This window comes from Macaca nemestrina, chromosome 2 (assembly GCF_043159975.1).
Source record: "Macaca nemestrina isolate mMacNem1 chromosome 2, mMacNem.hap1, whole genome shotgun sequence".
In the NCBI taxonomy this organism is placed as follows: Eukaryota; Metazoa; Chordata; class Mammalia; order Primates; family Cercopithecidae; genus Macaca; species Macaca nemestrina.
This window is the reverse complement of record NC_092126.1, coordinates 155971209-155989686: the sequence shown is the minus strand read 5'-3', so window position 1 is coordinate 155989686 and position 18478 is coordinate 155971209. Positions and strand designations below refer to the sequence as shown.

The 18478-nt window shown below is 42.7% G+C and overlaps 1 long non-coding RNA gene across 4 annotated transcripts; it reads right to left on the bottom strand.

Annotated features, from left to right (window-relative positions):
- Window positions 1-15948: 15948 nt before the first annotated feature.
- LOC105477801 (uncharacterized) lies at window positions 15949-18456 on the bottom strand. Of its 4 annotated transcripts, none has more exons than XR_011620272.1 (2): window positions 17862-18456; window positions 15949-17632 (listed from the first exon to the last, which is right to left on the bottom strand). It is a non-coding gene; the product is annotated as an uncharacterized lncRNA (long non-coding RNA). The 4 variants fall into 4 exon arrangements; XR_984943.2 differs by having other exon boundaries at window positions 15949-17591; XR_011620274.1 differs by having other exon boundaries at window positions 15949-17588.
- Between the last annotated feature and the right edge of the window lie 22 nt (window positions 18457-18478).

The following is an 18478-nucleotide window of genomic DNA, read 5'->3' as shown; positions in this document are numbered from 1 at the left end:
AGTGCTGTAATAAACATGGGAGTGCAGATATATCTTTTGCACATACTTACTTCATTTCTTCTGTATCTATACCCAGCAGTAGGATTGGTAGGTCATAGGGAGTTCTATTTTTAGTTTTTTGAGGAACTGCCATATTGTTGTTTTTTTTTTTTAAAGACAGAGTTTCACTCTTGTTGCCCAGGCGGGAGTGCAATGGTGTGATCTTGGCTCACCGCAACCCTGCCTCCCGGGTTCAAGCGATTCTCCTGCTTCAGGCTCCCGAGTAGCTAGGATTACAGGCACCTACCACCACGCCTGGCTAATTTTTGTATTTTTAGTAGAGACAGGGTTTCACCACATTGGCCAGGCTGGTCTTGAACTCCTGACCTCAGGTGATCCGCCCACTTTGGCCTCCCAAAGTGCTGAGATGACAGGCGTGAGCCACTGTGCCTGGCCTGCCATATTGTTTTTCGTAATGGTCATACTAATTTACATTCTCACCAACAATGTACAAGAGTTCCCTTTTCTCTTGCTGTCTGTTTGATAATAATCATTTGAACAGATGTGAGGTAATATACTATTGTGGTTTTTATTTGCGTTTCCCTGACGATTAGTGATGTTGACCATTTTCTCATATACCTGTTGGCCATTTGTATGTCTTCTTTTGAGAAATGTATATTCATGTCCTGTGTCTTTTTTTTTTTTTTTTTCCAGACTGGGTCTCTCTCTGTCACCCAGGCTGCAGGATAGTGGCACAATTATGGTTCACTGCAGCCTCAACCTCCCCAAGCAACCCTCCAGCCTCAGCCTCCCGAGTAGCTGGGACTACAGGTGCATGCCACCACGTCTGGCTAGTCATTTTATTATTTGTCGAGACAGAGTCTCGCTATGTTACCTAGGCTGGTCTCCAGCTGCTGGACTCAAGTTATCCTCCCTCCTCTGCCTCCCAAAGTGCTGAGATTACAGGTGTGTGAGCCACCTTCTTTGCTCATTTTTAATAGAGTCATTTATTCTTGCTATTGAGTTCCTTATACATTTTGAATATTAACCCTTATCAGATATATGGTTTGCAAATATTTTCTCCCATTCCATAGGCTATGTTTTCACTCTGTTGTTTCCTTTGCTGTGCAGAAGCTTATTAGTTTCATATAATCCCATTTGTCAATTTTTGCTTTTGTTGCCTGTGCTTCTGGGATCAAATCTAAAAAAAGCATTGCCTAGACCAGTATCATGAAGCATTTCTACTATGTTTCTTCCAGTAGTTTTATAGTTTCAGGTCTTACATTTAAGTCTTTACTCCATTTGGGTTGATTTTTATATGTGGTATGATAGGATCCAACTTCCTTTTTCTACATGTGGATGTCCAATTGTGCCAGCACCCTTGTCCTTCCCCATTGTGTGCACTTGGCACTTTGTCAAAGTCAACTGACCTTTTATGCATGGGTTTATTTCTGTTAAGACACTATTATTTTGAGATTAAATTACCACTGCTATATCTTAATTCCTAGAATCATCACACTACACGGTAGCAGTGTGTCCACATTTTTTTCTCCTGCGCCAAGACGGGAGCTCCTCCATTGCCCACAGCCTCAGCACAATGCCTGGCCATTAAGACTCAGCAGCAGTCTCTCACACATCCTGTTAGCCCTTCCGAGCTTCTTCTAATGGCCAGATATTTCACATATATTATTCGTGTCCTTCAACAAGTAATGACTGGATACCTATGTGCCAGGCCAGAAGCCAAGTGTGCATTTACAAATCTTCACAGGTACCCTGCAAAGTAAACACTACTCTACAAGTAGGAAAGTATGACTTGTCCCCCTTCCTCTACACTACCTGACTGGTACAACTCAAACCCTGGCTAAGTCTAACTCTTCTCCTGCCTCACTCTGCACCCCAGCAGTTAATGTTGCTGGGGAAATAGCAACCAGGTGACTGGTTTTACTTCAAAGTCAAGACCACAGGCTGACAGAGGTGTTTGGGAACCTGGGCACATTTATGGGTCAGGACACGCTCTTATTGTCTTAGTGGGGCTGTCTCAAGAAGATGCGCGTGGCAAACCTCAGCACAATGGTACCTGAGGTAGGGCTGCCTTTTAGGCATCTTTCAGGGCCTATGGGATAGCATTAAATGCAAAAATACAAAATTACATTTTAATGATGTTCAGAAAAGAGGAGTAAGGCATAGCACCCCAAGATAGCCCCCCAGAGGTGGGCCTACTCCAAGATGACAGAATCACACCCTCTCCTGTCCCTTCCTGTTCCATCTTCACCCTTAGTTGATGGTGATCTTGCCTCTTCTTTCACAAGAAATTAGAGCAATCTGAAGAGAATTCCCTCATCTTGCTGCCACTAAATCTACAGGCATCTGCCCCCATATATTCTGCTGCCCTGTTCCAACACACGAGCTTCAAGGGCTCCTTCAAGGGTCAACCCCTCCATTTGTAAACCGGTCCCCATTTCTTCCTGCCTATGAAATTCTTCATGTCTTAGCATAATCCTCCTCTTTCATTGCACCAGTTTTCACCCTGTAGTGGATTATTTCCATCAGCATTGACAGACATGCTGTCATTTGTCCTATCTTTTAAGATCCTCTAGCAACTTCCTGTGCTCTCCAGCTCTTACCCCAATTCTCTGCTCCTCTCTACGCCAAATCCTTTAAAGAGCTGTCCATATAGGTCATAGCTGCTTCCTCATCCCGTTCTCTACTGAACCCTCTCTACTCAGGCTTCACCCCATCATCTTCCGAAATTGGCTTTGTTAAAGTCATTAATAAGCTTGATGTGGCCAAACTCAGTGGTCAATTTTCAGACCTCGAGTTATTTAACTCCAAAAGTAACACATGATCAAGAGGTCAAATGTAACCCACAAATGTGTTTTGTTTGGACAACACAGTGTTTGTTTTTAGTTTGAATTCATTGCCAGCATTAGAAATCAGAATATTCACATAAAAATCTAGATGCCAGGTTTCTTTGGAAAAATCTGAAAGTCTAAGCCCACATTCCTACCTGGCAATAGACAGGCAGTGAGTCATGGCTGACTCTGGAGACAGGGCATGGGGTTTCCAGTTTGCCAGAGTCCCCACCACTCAGAACTGGCACATTCAGCTTGCTTCACTTATTTATGTCACTTTCCTGGCACCTAGAGGCATTTGCATTTGTAAACTCTAGAGTAAGACTTAAAACTCACAAATTATGAGCACCTATATTTCCTGCTTTATGAAGGAAGACAAAACAGTGGGAGAGAATGCAGTTTGTGTGTATAAAGTGGCAGCGATGAGAAGCAGTGAACCTCAGCAATGGCCAAGTTTCTGGTTCTAGACCTCCTAAGGATCCAACAGCATGCCCATCCATCCTGCGGTTCAGCTGTTCAACCAATCCTTGAAGGTCATTAGTTTCCATATATCTTTCCTCTTACACTGATTTTCTACTTGATCTTCTATCTTTAGACCAGTGATACAGTTTTTAATTGCTAGCTTATTTAACCCTTGCACTGATTCACTGATTGTTCCACTGTTCATGTTGGTTGTCTGGTTTTGCCCACCTGAGCTGAACTCCTGGAAGGCAGATACAAGTTGACACCATGGTTTATCAAAAACAGCTCTGGTGGTACAAGTCATTGAGTCATTCATTTATCTCTCAATATAGGAATATAAAGATTTTCTTTTTCTTTTTCTTTTTTTTTGTTTGTTTGTTTGATACAGAGTCTTGCTCTGTCGCCCAGGCTGGAGTGCAGTGGCACGATCTCAGCTCACTACAACCTCTGCCTCCCAGGTTCAAGCCTCCCGACTAGCTGGGACTACAGGCGTGCACCACCATGCGTGGATAATTTTTGTATTTTTAGTAGAGCCAAGATTTCGCCAGGCTGGTCTCGAACTCCTGACCTCAGGTGATCCACCAGCCTTGGCCTCCCAAAGTGCTGGCATTAGAGGTGTGAGCCACTGCACCCAGCCAAGATTTTCTAATATGTATAATTTCTAAACCAACAGTATTTTATTTTTTATGAGACACAATCTCACTCTATTGCCCAGGCTGGAGTGCAATGGTGCAATCTCAGCTCACTGCAACCTCCACCTCCTGGGTTCAAGTGATTCTTGTGCCTCAGCTTCCCAAGTAGCTGGGATGACAGGCGCATGCCACCATGCCCAGCTAATTTTTGTATTTTTAGTAGAAACAGGTTTCGCCATGTTGCCCAGGCTGGTCTTGAACTCTTGGGCTGAAGTGGTCTGTCCACCTCAGCCTCTCAAAGTGTTGGGATTACAGGCATGAGCCACCACGCCCAGCCAACCAATAGTATTTAACTATATGTTGCAAAATACATAAAATCATATACGTGACTAGATCATAGTCAAGTGCACTGTGAGTAAGCTCATAGTAATGGTTTTCTTTTGTAGAAATCTGATTGAGCTCTCATTTGTCCTTTTAAAGTGGTTTCCTGAAAAGGGAATGAAGGTGGTACAGAGGCCCAAGGGACTGCTTGCACATATAACTGTCACCCATAACAGACATCCCTGCAGGAAAAAACTATTGAGACTAGCTGTTCTAGAAGCCCAGAGTCCACCCCATGATCATTATATACTTTTGTATAATGAGAATGGAATACGTGTAAAATACACCTTACAATTCCCTTCAAGCTGTACCAAACTGAAACCTGGACATCAATATGAGTAAGTATTATATACTGGTATTACAGGCTGAATTTTGCCCCCATAATATTCATATGTTGAAGCCTTAACCCTTAGTATCTCAGAATATGATTGTATTTTGGAGATAGGGTTTAAAGGAGTGATTAAGTTAAAATGAGGCTATTAGTGTGGGTCCTAATTTCATATGACTAGTGTCCCTATAAGAAGGCGAAATTTGGACACCACAGAGAGGCACCAGGGGCACATGTGCACAGAGGGAAGACCATGTGAAAAGGTAGCAAGAGGGTCATCTGCAAGCCAAAGACAGGCCTCAGAGGAAACCAACCCCACAGACACCTTGATCATAGATTTTGAGCCTCCAGAACTGTAAGAAAATACCCCAGCCCTAGCAAACAAATATAACCTGGGTTAAATATGAGTACACTCAAGAGCAATTCATATACAGCCACCATTTACCCCTGCACGGAACAGCCCAGGCTATTTCTGCATTCGCCGCATTAGCCCATGGCAGCTATCACTTCTTACTGCTAGTAATGTCTTCCTTGGCTAACGTCCTGTCCCTATTACTAAACTGACATTGCCTGAAAAGATAGATACCCACAAAAGTTAAAACTGTAACTTTAGTGACATCAGTGAAATTAGCAGAGTAATGACCTCTGATAATTCTCTCCTCCATAAAAGCAACATGAACACTTTGGGAAGCCATGGCAGGCAGATCATGAGGTCAGGAGATTAAGACCACCCTGGCTAACATGGTGAAACCCCGTCTCTACTAAAAATATAAAAAATTATCCAGGCGTGGTGGCGGGGGCCTGTAGTCCCAGCTACTCTGGAGGCTGAGGCAGGAGAATGGCGTGAACCCAGGAGGCAGAGCTTGCAGTGAGCCGAGATGCGCCACTACACTCCAGCCTGGGTGAGAGAGCAAGACTCCGTCTCAAAAAAAAAAAAAAGCTACATGAAGACTAGCAAAAATGGTCAAATTCACATATTCAGAACTCTGAAAAGTAACCAAAGGCTTGCAGCACTCTAGGAGCATCTATTCTGGAAAATCATTTGAGCCATGATGAAAACTGTGAGCTTTGTCCTGCTTTATCCTCTCCCTCTCCCTGTTTCCTAGTTCTGCAGTTACCTTGAATACCAGCAGCCTGGCAGTCTCTAGAGGAAGCAGAATAGGGTCAGAGTTCCTTCAATGCTCTATTCCAACAGAAGTCCTATTATTTGACTTGTCTGGAAGTTCTCTGGAAGATCCCACTTGCAAGGCTGTCTTTATTTGACTTGAATTGAAACTCAGAGCTCACCCAGCACAAAAAGCGTTTTCCCGGGGACATTTCTCAAAAACATTGAGAGGAAATTGTTTAATTTCACAACTGCCTGAGGCAGTGAGTAATGTTTGGGACCATTAATAGGTTACCCAAAAAGATTTTTTTTTTAAACTGGGAAATGGGCATCCACAGGGGCTTGGAAAAGCTCCAAAATATTCCTGTGAATCTAGAAGGCCATTTGTACTGGTAGAGCACATATTTATGCCCATGGCTGTGCACATGGTTGGGATAACCTGAGCACACCCTAAACTCTAACATCAGGCTGACCTGGAGGATCTACACCAGCAGGAAGTGAAGGCTAAGGCAGAGTTGTCAACTGCATGCTGAGTGTTGAACACATACACAGAGCCTCTCAGCAAACATTGAGACCTATTGGTTTCAAGTGTTTCAGGAAATCTGTCTAATCATTAGCTGACATTAAGCTATTAAAACAGAGACTTCAGCAGCCACACAGAACAAAGAATACAGAGTTTACAGAATTTGTGCAGGTAAGTTACTAAACAAACAAACAAATAACAAACAGCAACAAAAATATACCCTGGGGATGGGGGGAAATCTGATTTCCAAAGTTGACATACTATTTTATTAATGTCCAGTTTTGAGCAAAAAGTTATTAAACATGCAAAAAATAAATAAAAACCAAAAAAGTACAGCCCATACACAAGGAGAAAAAATCAACAGAATCAACAGAAATTATTCCTGAGAAAACCTAGGTGCTGGATTTATTAGGAAAAGATTTTTAAATCATCAATTTTAAATATGTACAAAGCATTAAAGTTAAACATGTCTATGTATTAAAGGAAAGTATGAGAACACTATCTTATTAAATAAAGAATATCAAGAAAGAGATATTTTAAAAATAGAAATTCTGGAATTAGGCCAGATGCAGTGGCTCACACCTGTAATCCCAGCACTTTGGGAGGCCGAGGTGGGCAAATCACCTGAGGTCGAGAGTTCGAGACCAGCCTGACCAATGGCTAAGTGAAAAACAACCACATATTATGAGATTCCATTTGTCTGGGATGTTCAGAAAATGAAAATGCATAGAGAGAATGTAGATTAGTGGTTGCCAGAAAATTGGGATGGGAGGAGAAAGAATGGATAGTGACTGCTGATGGATATGGGGTTTATCTTGGGTTGATCAAAAAATTTTGAAATTAGATAGTGATGATGTTTGTACAAAAGAGTGAATAGCCAGGCGTGGTGGCTCATGCCTGTAATCCCAGCACTTTGGGAGGCCAAGGTGGGTGGATCACAAGGTCAGGAGATCGAGACCATCCTGGCTAGCACGGTGAAACTCCGTCTCTATAAAGATACAAAAAATAAGCCGGGCATGGTGGCAGCTGCCTGTAGTCCCAGCTACTCAGGAGGCTGAGGCAGGAGAATGGCATGAACCCGGGAGGAGGAGCTTGCAGTGAGCCGAGATCGTGCCACTGCACTCCAGCCCGGGAGACGAGTGAGACTCCGTCTCCAAAAAAAAAAAAAAAAAAAAAAAAAAAGTGTGACTATACTAAAAGCCACTGAATTGTGCACTTTTGGTGAATTTGATGGTATTCAAATTATTTCTCAGAAAATAGTCTATACATACATTCAACTGTGCCTCTATGAAGCAAATAGGTTCTGAAATAATTTTTTCAAGAGTAAAGGGTATGAGCCCTGGGAAGCTACAGAGCATCTCCTCTGACTTCCTCTCAGCTGTACTCTTGATAGCTGAGGTTGCCATTAAGCTGAGCAAGGAGTACTGAATATCTTATGAGAATAATGTTAGTTACCGCACACGGCCTAGTGACCTGGCTCAGACATAGTGACAATAAATGCCTCCCCAAATCTAAATGCCCAAGACCACAGACAACCACTGCAAGTTTTGGCAAAACCTATCATGAAAGCCTATCGAAAATGGGGTTTGTGATTTATCAAATTTCTTTTAAAGTATCTAAAATTCATAGTTTTGAAATAAACAACTTTATGAGGGCTCTTAGCCTTTAGAGAGATGTTCCAATGTCACAAAAACATCCTACAGTAAGAGACAGCAGACTACTAATGCTCTATGAGGCCAAGGCGATTGCAGCAAATGAGCCCAAAGTCCTTCCAGAATAATAAGCATTTATCATAGTATTACCACTATTTAATTTCATAGGAAAAAAAATCCAAGAAACAGTCCCTTTGTACCTTGACAGGTCCCTAGAAGAAACTTCTGCCACCACATTCAGACCATATCTACTTCGTAAATAAACAAACCATGTGGTTCCAAAGCTTGTCAATAGGACACATTTCACAATTGCTATATTTGATTCAAATTATTTGGAGTTAAAATACACTCCAGACTGTTTACTTTTCTGCCCCTTTCCTAGAGGGTAAGAATAGTAAATGAGACAGCTGGTCATATTCTCAGCTCTGGGGTTCTGGTAAGCATTTTACATGGCGGTGGGTGGGAGCCGGGGATGTGTGGTTAGAGAGTTTTTCAAAATGAAATGGTCTATCCTCCCTCACAGCTCCCTGCCCTCTGCCATTGCAGGATTACAGTAATTCTGTATCCTACGACTAGTTACTTTTAAAATGCCACAGCGAAGTATCCCCAAAGGGTATGGTTCCCATTTGTTCATGTTACTTAATGGCTAAAAAACCTTGGGCAAATTCCTGAACCTAGGTTATAAGGTTCCTTTGTAGAATGGGGTTAATAACAGGACCTTCTGGCCAGGCACAGTGGCTCACACCTGTAATCCCAGCACTTTGGGAGGCAGAGACGGGTGGATCACTGGAGGTTAGGTGTTTGAGACCAGCCTGGCCAGCATGACGAAACCCCGTCTCTATTAAAAATACAAAGATTAGCCAGGTGTGGTGGCATGCGCCTGTAGTCCCAGCTGCTTGGGAGGCTGAGATGGGAGAATTGCTTGAACCCAGGTGGCAGAGGTTGCAGTGAGCTGAAATCACGCCACTGCACTCCAGCCTGGGCAACAGAGTGAGACTCCACCTAAAAAAAAAAAAAAAAAATTACAGGACCTTCTTCACAGTGCCAGTGTGAGAATAGTCAGTGAGTGCATGTGGAGCGGGATTGCTGGCACATTCCCTAGTGTGCCATGTGCATTGCTGTCTGTGTGGCTGGCCCCCTGGAGCTGTGCAGCTGGCGTGGCCACAGAAAGGTCCAACCTAACAACACACATGGTACCCAGCAGTCAAGTGGTAGCTGTTATAATTATTGTTAGTATAGTAGTCACTTTTTTTTGCAAGAAAGGTGGACTTCCCTCTGAGTGCCACGAAGAGGCTTGGGTTAACAATATAAAAGAAATTAGCAAAGTTGAGCTTTCTGGACCACGCATTTCTCTAGGTGCTTTTATATGTGCTATTTAATTTATTCTTCATATCTCCAAAAGGATATTATTACCTCCTTTTGACAGATTAGAAAACTGAGACCCAGAGATTTTATTTTTTTATTTTTTTGAGACTCAGTCTTGCTCTGTCGCCCAGACTGGAGTGCAGTGGTATGATCTCGGCTCACTGCAACCTCCACCTCCCAGGTTCAAGCAATTCTCCTGCCTCAGCCTCCTGAGTAGCTGGGATTACAGGCATGTGCCACCACACCCGGCTAATTTTTGTATTTTTAGTAGAAACGCGGTTTCACCATGTTGGCCAAGCTGGTCTTGAACTCCTGACCTCATGATTCGCCCACTTTGGTTTCCCAAAGAGCTAGGATTACAGGCATAAGCCACTGTACTTGGCCTAAGATTCAGAGATTTTAAATGAGTAAAGTTATGTCACTATTAAATATTCAAGCCAGAAAGGATTGTGAGTCAGCTGGACTCCAAATCCATTGCTGTTCCCACAATGGTGGGAATGTGTGCTCACCCGGTGATGCAGGATTTTTCTCAGCCCCTTTGCTGGACTTGTGGAAGGGGCACCCCCTCTAATTGGCTGACCCCACTCAACCCCTGGTGGGAGGGACCATGTGAGTGAGCGAGTGTAGGTCCTGCAGATGCTCCAGGCACCAACACAAGAGCAAGCTCTATGTGAGGCCACAGCCTGACCAGGCGTGTCATCTCAAGGGGAACGTGGCAGCGCCCAGGTGAGGGTGCCTGTGACCCCGAAGCCCCAGAGGGGGCATTACAGTGCTCCTTTAGTTTTGCCATCCATTGACTGGGGTGAGCAGCTCAGCCCCTTGCCCCATTGTGTAGAGCAGCTGCCCTCCACTGGTGAGGGCAAAGGGCTGCTGTGATAGCTTTTCTGGGTACTGGCATTTGGTGAGTCCAGAGCTCTTGTCCAGCATCCAAGAAGAATGAGGTCAGGTGGACAACTGAAGGATGGAGAATTTAATTGAGCGGTGAAAACGGCTCCCAGCAGAGAGGGGAGCTGGAGAGGGGACAGGAAGGGCAGGTTGTCTTCCCTGAAGTCAGGCCATCTCATCTCTACCAACTGAGTCTTAGGTCTTTATAGGCACAAGATGGGAAGTGCAGGCTGATTGGTTTGTGAGTAAGCAAAAAAAGGTTAAAACGAAGATATCACTCGAATGTAGGCATGACAGTGTAAAAAACCAATTAGGAAAGGGTAGATATGTGTAAAATAGGTGAAGGATGATGATCAATCAGAGGAAAGTACGCCAAACAGAAAGACAAGTTCTCAATCCAGTCCAAGGATTTAACTTGTAACTTGGCTTTCAGTCTTCCAGCTGTCTTTGGCTTGGAGGTGGGGTTTCACTGGGTGCCCATCCCTATCTGTTGGGGCATATGGCTGCCTCCTGTTGCTATCACCAGCGTGTATTCCTCCTTCTTATGGAAACAGCACATCAATTTTCCATGATAGAGCTACCCCTCCCACATTCTCAATCCATGTGATTTGGGTAAGGCTAGTCTCAGGCCTGGCAAGTTCATTCTATCTTATACAGTCACAGAGATGTTCCAGGGGTGAACACTTACCCAATAAAACTCAGTCTCAGGACTTTTCTAAGAACTGTGGAAAGATGAAACTGCTCTTTCTGTTGAACTTGAAACTATGACGCCTGGAACTTCTGAGGGTCCCTCCAAGGAGGAAGCCCATATATGAAAGAAAGCAAAGAGGTGTAGAGAAATTGAGTCTGACAACAGTTTTTGAGCCTTGCCTAAATCCACCTTTGCCTAAAGCTAGATCTACCCTTTGACTTTTCAGTTACAGGAGCCAAAAAATTCCAGTATTTTTTTCTCAAGCATGTTCAAAGTAATTCTTTTGCAATGTTACAAAATTAACACAGCCAGTTCTTAAATTCACATAAGCACCAAGCATTGTCTACAGATGATCTGTTCACTATTGTTAATCCTGTGTGGTGGGAATACAAGTGTTCATTTTATTAATCTTTAAACTTTTCTGTACTTTTAACCTCATAAGAAGATCAGAAGAGGTAATGAAAACAGCACTGAAAAAAACAGATAATTTCCAGAACAGAAAAGGAAAAAAAATAAATTGTTCGGTATCTCTCAGATCTAAAACCTAACACCTGGATGAGTATCTGGTGTAATTCCCACGTTAACACCCTGTGCCGCAGGTTTTCCTACTCGGGTTAAGCAGTGTAATGGTTAGTTTTGTGTCGAATTGGCTAGGCTAGAGTAACCAGTTACTCAGTCAAACACTAACTTAGGTGTTGCCTTGAAGATATTTTGTAGATGTCAATTACCTTAAAAAAGATTATTCTCAATAACATGGGTGGACTACATCCAATCAGTTGAAAGGCCTTAGCAAAATGGAGGTTTCCCTGAGGGAGAAGAAATTCTTCCTGTGGGCACCTGATCGGCTCCTGCCCAATTTCTCAGACTGTTGACCTACTGCATGAAATTTCAGATATGCCCAACCAGACTTCACAATCATATTATGTCAATTCCTTGAAATACACCTTTTTTCTCTCTCTCTCTCGTTCTATTTCTCTACCATATATATCTCTCTGATACATATACAGCCGGTCCTCCATATCTGTGGGCTCTGCATCTGCAGATTCGGCCAACTATGGTTTGAAAATATTTTTTAGGCCGGGCACACTGTCTCATGCTTGTAATCCCAGCACTTTGGGTGGCCCAGACGGGTGGATCACCTGAGGTCTAGAATTCGAGACCAGCCTGGCCAACATGGTGAAATCCTGTTTCTACTAAAAATACAAAAACTAGACACGCATGGTGGCAGGTGCCTGTAATCCCAGCTACTTGGGAGTCTGAGTCAGGAGAATTGCTTGAACCTGGGAGGTGGAGACTGCAGTGAACTGAGATCATGCCACTGCACCCCAGCCTGAGCAACAGAGCAAGACTGTCTCAAAGAAAAAAAAAAAAAAGTTTTTTTAAAAAACAATGAAAAACAACAAAACATAATATAAATACAAATACCTATTTACACAGCATTTACATTGTGTTAGATGTAAGTAATGATCATTTAAAGTATACAAAAGGATGTGTTTAAGTTACAACCAAATGCTACATCATTTTATATCAGGTACTTGAGCATCCGCAGATTTTGATATCTGCAGAGGATGGGGCTGCTAGGGTTGGGGGGTCCTGGAACCAAAACCCCACGGATACTAAGGGACGACTATACGCATCTCCTACTGGTTCTGCTTGTGGTAGAACCTTGACTGACACAATCAGCCATGCCCTGGATATTTCTTGGGTATTCTCTGATCCCTGGGGGGAAAAGCCTCCTGAATTCTTCCCTGGGAGTCAGGCTTCCACATGCCTGCCTGCCTGCCTTCCTTTCTTTTCTTCCTCCTGGAAGGCTTCTACCTCAGAAATCTGGAAGGCCTCTATCTCTGAAGGGCACCATTTCCCTTCATCTGTCTAGCTCGTCATGCATTTGCTACATATTAACAACTGTGATGAAGCCTAGTTTCTCCAACGATAGCTCTATTGCTAGCCTTATTCTTTTAGTCACAGGGAGCTATCTTTGTCCAATCCCAGTTTACCATATTCCCTCCCCTTTCTCCTTTTCAAGTCCCACTTTCTCTTCACTACCTGTTAGACAGACTGAGAGCTGTCTCCCAATACCCATTCTCCCCTTGTTTCATGGCAGTAGCCAGCCCGTGACTTTACAGGATAAAGACTAGATTTTTCAAACTCCTCTTCAGGTAAGTGGGACTAGGTTACAGCCCAAGGAACAGAATCGATGCAATGTGTCCAACTTCCAAGTTGTGCATTAACAGAAAGGTAGTCCCACCTCTCCCTTTTTTTTCACCTTCCAAATGGCCAAAATATAGACACGACGATGGGCCATACTGGATTTTGTGGGCCACAGCACCACCCAAAAGGGAGTGGAGAAATAAGAGAAAGCTTCATACCTATACTGCTACCTGGACTTCCATCTGGTTTATGATACTGATTTTTTTTTTTTTAATCTCTGCAGCAACAGTCAAAATTTTTTTTTTCTTTTTTTCTTTTTTTGAGATGGAGTCTTGCACTGTCACCCAGGCTGGAGTGCAGTGGCGCAATCTGAGCTCACTGCAACCTCGGTCTCCCAGGTTCAAGCAATTCTCCTGCCTCAGCCTCCTGAGTAGCTGGGATTACAGATGTGTGCCACCACACCTGGCTAATTTTTGGTCTCCAACTCTGACCTCATTATCTGCCCGCCTCAGCCTCCCAAAATGCTGGGGTTACAGGCATGAGCCACCATGCCTGGCCAACAGCCAAATTTATATCCTAACCAACACACCACCAAACTGGCCAAAAGAATAACCAGCTCCCCCAACCCACTGTCTTCCCCAACCTAATTATTATATCAGATTGTCTTGTTACCTGGCTGTTCCTCCTCCTTCCCACCCTTAAATATGGTTGACCCCCTCTCCCACCGTGTCTTTCCTTGAATCTGGTCTCTCTATGCTTTCTCCCTTGGAAATCTCATCTACTCTCATGGAAAATGACTTAACATGCTTCTAATTCTAACTCATCTCTGAGCACCGGGTCTGCTTATTGGACTTCTGATTGATCAATTGCTGGTACCTCAAACTCTGCATGTTTAAAATAGAACTCACTTTCCTCTCTCTCTCACACACACACAAACACACACACTCACCATGGGGGTGAGTAGGCAACCTGTTCTCTTCTTGATTTCCTTATTTAGGTAAATGAAATAAAAGATGCCACCATCCTGCCAAGAACCCAGGCTTAAAACTACAGCAGAGGCCACAAATTCAAATGCTTAGAGACCAGGCAAGAGGCAAGGGACAAGTGGTAACTGTGGGGAGAGAAAGAGCTGCTGACCAGTCTTAAAAAAGTAGCCACAACTTGCTGATCTCTGGCATGCAGGAATATTAGCCCAGTGTTGTTGGGTCTTCTGATCTTTCAAGAGAAGTAAAAAATCTAGATTTTATGTTTTATGTGATCTCTCTAGATTTTACAAACAAAATAAGAAGCCATCTTGAACTAGTCAAAATGTAAATCAAAGATTTAAAAACATATATATTTCTAAATAAATAACATATATCATAAAATGACAATGTAACTTGTAGCAAAAATAATTTGACAGATCTAATATGTCTAAATCATTTCTCGATTTTTGGAAGTTATGAATCTTTTGATGCAGTTGTCACTAGATTTTGACCCCGTATGGGGTAATGATTTGACATAGGAAGCAACATGCAATTGTTCCAACAACTTCCTCATTAAATGGATAATCATTAAATGAATTAAGTAGAGAATTTCCTTAACATCAATGATACTGTTTTTAGTGTGGAATCCTCAGTTTCTTATCAATAGGAATTAAACATTCTATAGACTTTATAATACAGTCTAAGAACATATAGAACTGATTCAATATCTCTGCTATTGACCAACTCACAAAAATCACTTATTGAAATATCTTTTAACTTACTGGCTTATTCACTATGTTCTGTTCACTCTCAATTCATGGAGCTTCACAAACCAGGAGGCTTTATGTCAAGATTTAACAAATTGAAAGGGCTTAAAAGTTTATTACATGTTTCACTGTTGTCATCAAATACATTGATTAGAAAATCCAATAATTTTTCTCTTGGAATTGATACTCCACTTTTTTTTTAAACAGGATACCTATTTTTTCTTATCCATAATAACTTCCACTTGTTTCAAACTTCCCTTTGTTTACATATGTCCAACTGCTTTACAGTTTATTGAAATAATGTCAGCTCTAATAGCTAAAACATGTTTTCTTATAAAGCTAAAATAAATACTGCTAGGCACGGTGGCGCAAACCTATAATCCCAGCACTTTGGGAGGCTGAGGTGGGCAGATCACTTGAGGTCAGAGGTTTGAGATCAGCCTGGCCAACATGGTGAAACTCCATTTCTACTAAAAATACAAAAATTAGCCAGGTGTGGTGGCGCATGCCTGTAATTCCAGCTACTCGGGAGGCTGAGGTAGGAGAATCACTTCAACTTGGGAGATGGAGGCTGCAGTGAGCTGAGATTGCGCCACTGCACTCCAGTCTGGGCAACAGAGCGAGACTTCAGCTCAAAACAAAAAAACTCTAAAATAAATACTGATGTCTCCATTAAACTATCATTCATTAAGGCCCAAACGCATTTGTGTCCACTACAGTGAACATACAGAACTGACTGACTTCCACCACAAGGGGTATAGCTCCGGGGTAGAGCGTTTGAATGCAGAACTTACTGACTTCCACATTGCTTTTGCAGATCTAGCACTGCAGGCTTGTCCGTCAAGGTTCAATTTGCATTACTTAATTTAGTTATTTCTGCTATTTATTTGGTGTGTGGTAGTAAATATAGTTTATCAAGAAAAACATGAGTTCTCTTATTGACTTATCCAAAATTGAATTTGATAACTTAGTGCCAAATTAAAACATCCACATTGTTTTTAAACTTTTGGCTGAAACTCCGTACTCTCTCTAGAATTGTATTAGCACTTTCTGTATAAAATCCAATGACAATCTTCTTATTTGGTACAATGTTACATCTTTATGGAACTATATCTCAAATATAATTCTTTCTTGTCCACTCACAATAAAGACAATACAGTGTACTAAATGTTTCCCAGTGTCATAAGATCAACAAAAACCATCATATTCAAAAACCTTTAAATTTGCATTTTAATTATTAAAACATACATAAAAAAATGAAGCTTCTTAAATGATGACTTTAAATATACCTCTGATTTACATATTTTTCAAAAAGCTGTTTTCTCACTTGGGTACATCCGGTGTTTAACAGGTGTGTCCACAAGAGAATGGCGTGTTCATATCAATATTAATCCCTTTGAAATTCTAGGAAATGTGTGTGAAATGCTCAATTACGCTTAACTATACAGTGGTGCTAAAAATTCTGACAGTAGCTTCCAAATCTTTTTCTCTTTTTTTTTTTTTTCTTTGAGACAGAGTCTCACTCTGTTGCCCAGGCTGGAGTGCAGTGATGAGATCTCGGTTTACTGCAACCTCCACCCCCACGGGTTCTAGCCATTCTCATGTCTCAGCCTCCTGAGTAGTGGGATTACTATAGATTTTATGTAATAAAGTTTATCTTATAAATAATAAATTTTATTTTGTGCTGATTCTTAAACAGTATCAAAAGAAGTTCCAGGCTGGGATTCATTATTATTATAAATTTCTTGTTCGTTCTTCTGCAGATATCAAGATTTACATTTATCATACTTAAAAGTATTGAAAACTCATCCAGATTTTTGTTTCTCATTCTAGGTGGATGTTTCTGATATTCCATAATAAAATCTTAAATATATAAATATAAAATACTGCATACCTATTTTCTGAAGAATTAATGTATGTGCTTACGATAGAAGTATTTTATTATTTTTTGAGACAGGGTCTCACTCTGTCGTCACCCAAGCTGAAGTGCAGTGGCAAGATCTCAGCTCATTGCAGCCTCGACCTCCCAGACTCAAGGGATCTTCACACCTCAGCCTCTCCAGTAGCTGGGACTACAGGCATGCACCACCATGCCTGGCTAATTTTTTTTGTATTTTTTTGTAGAGACAGGGTTTTGCCATGTTGCCCAGGCTGGTCTTGAACTCCTGGGCTCAAGTGATCCTCTTACCTCAGCCTCCCAAAGTGTGGGATTACTGGTGTGAGCCACTGCACCCAGTCCAATAAAAGTATTTTAAACTAGTGACTCTCCTAAAGCAGTCAGTGTTTTAACACATGTAACTCGGCTGCAGTCCCTGCAGTGACACAGGCCAGATTGTGTCATAATGTGGAAACAACAGGAGGCCTATTGTCAATGGTAATGACATCCTACAACTATTAACACAAACCAATGAGTTTATACTAAAATTTCTATTAATTGTAACATTTATTGTAATTACCATGATACTATTTACCCTCGAAATATTTCAACATTGTAACCATCAATATGGTGCAGGGTACATAATGGCTAAATATCGAATCTAGTCTATATGCCGAACTTAGTCCAGGGGCTGCCAGTTTTAGCTTCAGGCCAAAACTCCAGAAGAGATCATCAGTGGGTCCTGGAAGTGAAGATGGGTTGCATTTCAGACTCTGAATAAACAGTCAATGTCTTCTTTTTCCCCTTTTGGGTGGGGGATGGATATCAAGTGATGTCACACCTAGACCACTTCACTGAAGTTACCAGCCTGTTTCCAGTAGTCCTTTGATTTTTCCACCAGTGGGTTTGTATTCCAAAAAAGAGTTCCTGTCCTGTCCAACTTTCTGAGCCAAGGATTTACAAAACCTGGTTATCTGCTAGAAATGGGAGAGAATGGAAGAATCCAAATAGTTGACACCTAAATTAAAAGCAAAAAAGCATCTTGCCACATACGTACCTCCAACTCTACCTGTCCTGGTCAAGGTTTAGCTCCATGAAACCTTGCCTGATCCCACAAGGCATGCCCACCTTCTCCCCGCTAAACGCTCACAGCATGAAGTCTATTTCTCTTAGATGACATCATACCTACTGACTACAGATGCCTGAAAGTAAATTCCAACCCCCAGCCCCAGCATCCCTTGACCTACCCCTTATCCCCCTTTCCCACTCATCTTGGCAATCACACCGCCATGCCTTGTCCACAACAGTCTCCTCAACCTGGAACACCCTTTTCCCTCATTCCTTCTCGCCAGAATCCATCAAGGCTCGGCACAAAGGTACTCTCCCAGGAGGCCTTCCTGAATTCTTCCGTGAGGCAGACTGCTTCCCGAGCTGCCCCGGCCCTTCTCGGGCCAAGTCTCTCCAGAAACTCATCCCATTGTTCTCAGATGGAAGGGATCCCACACCCACGACAGGCCTCCGGGTTTGCTTAATGACTCAACCAGCGAGGGTGCTCGGTAAGCCCCACCAGCACGCGCCCTACTCAGCTGGTAATGATTTGAGACCTACGAGGTGACGGGCGCCGCGGTCGACGCTGGGACAAGGTCCCTGCTCCAGGTAGCTTACGTCCTATTCACTAACGTCAAAGAGCAGTGAGTGCTGTTACGCGTATGGGAGCCACCAGGGTCTCCGCCTGCCCTCAGGGCCACGGGCGCACTCCACGATTCGCGCCTGCCTGTTTCTTCGTGGGACCGCACCGTCCCCGTCTCCATAGACGCGACACACTCTCGCCACGCGCTCTCGCGTTACCAAGTCTGCGAAGCCG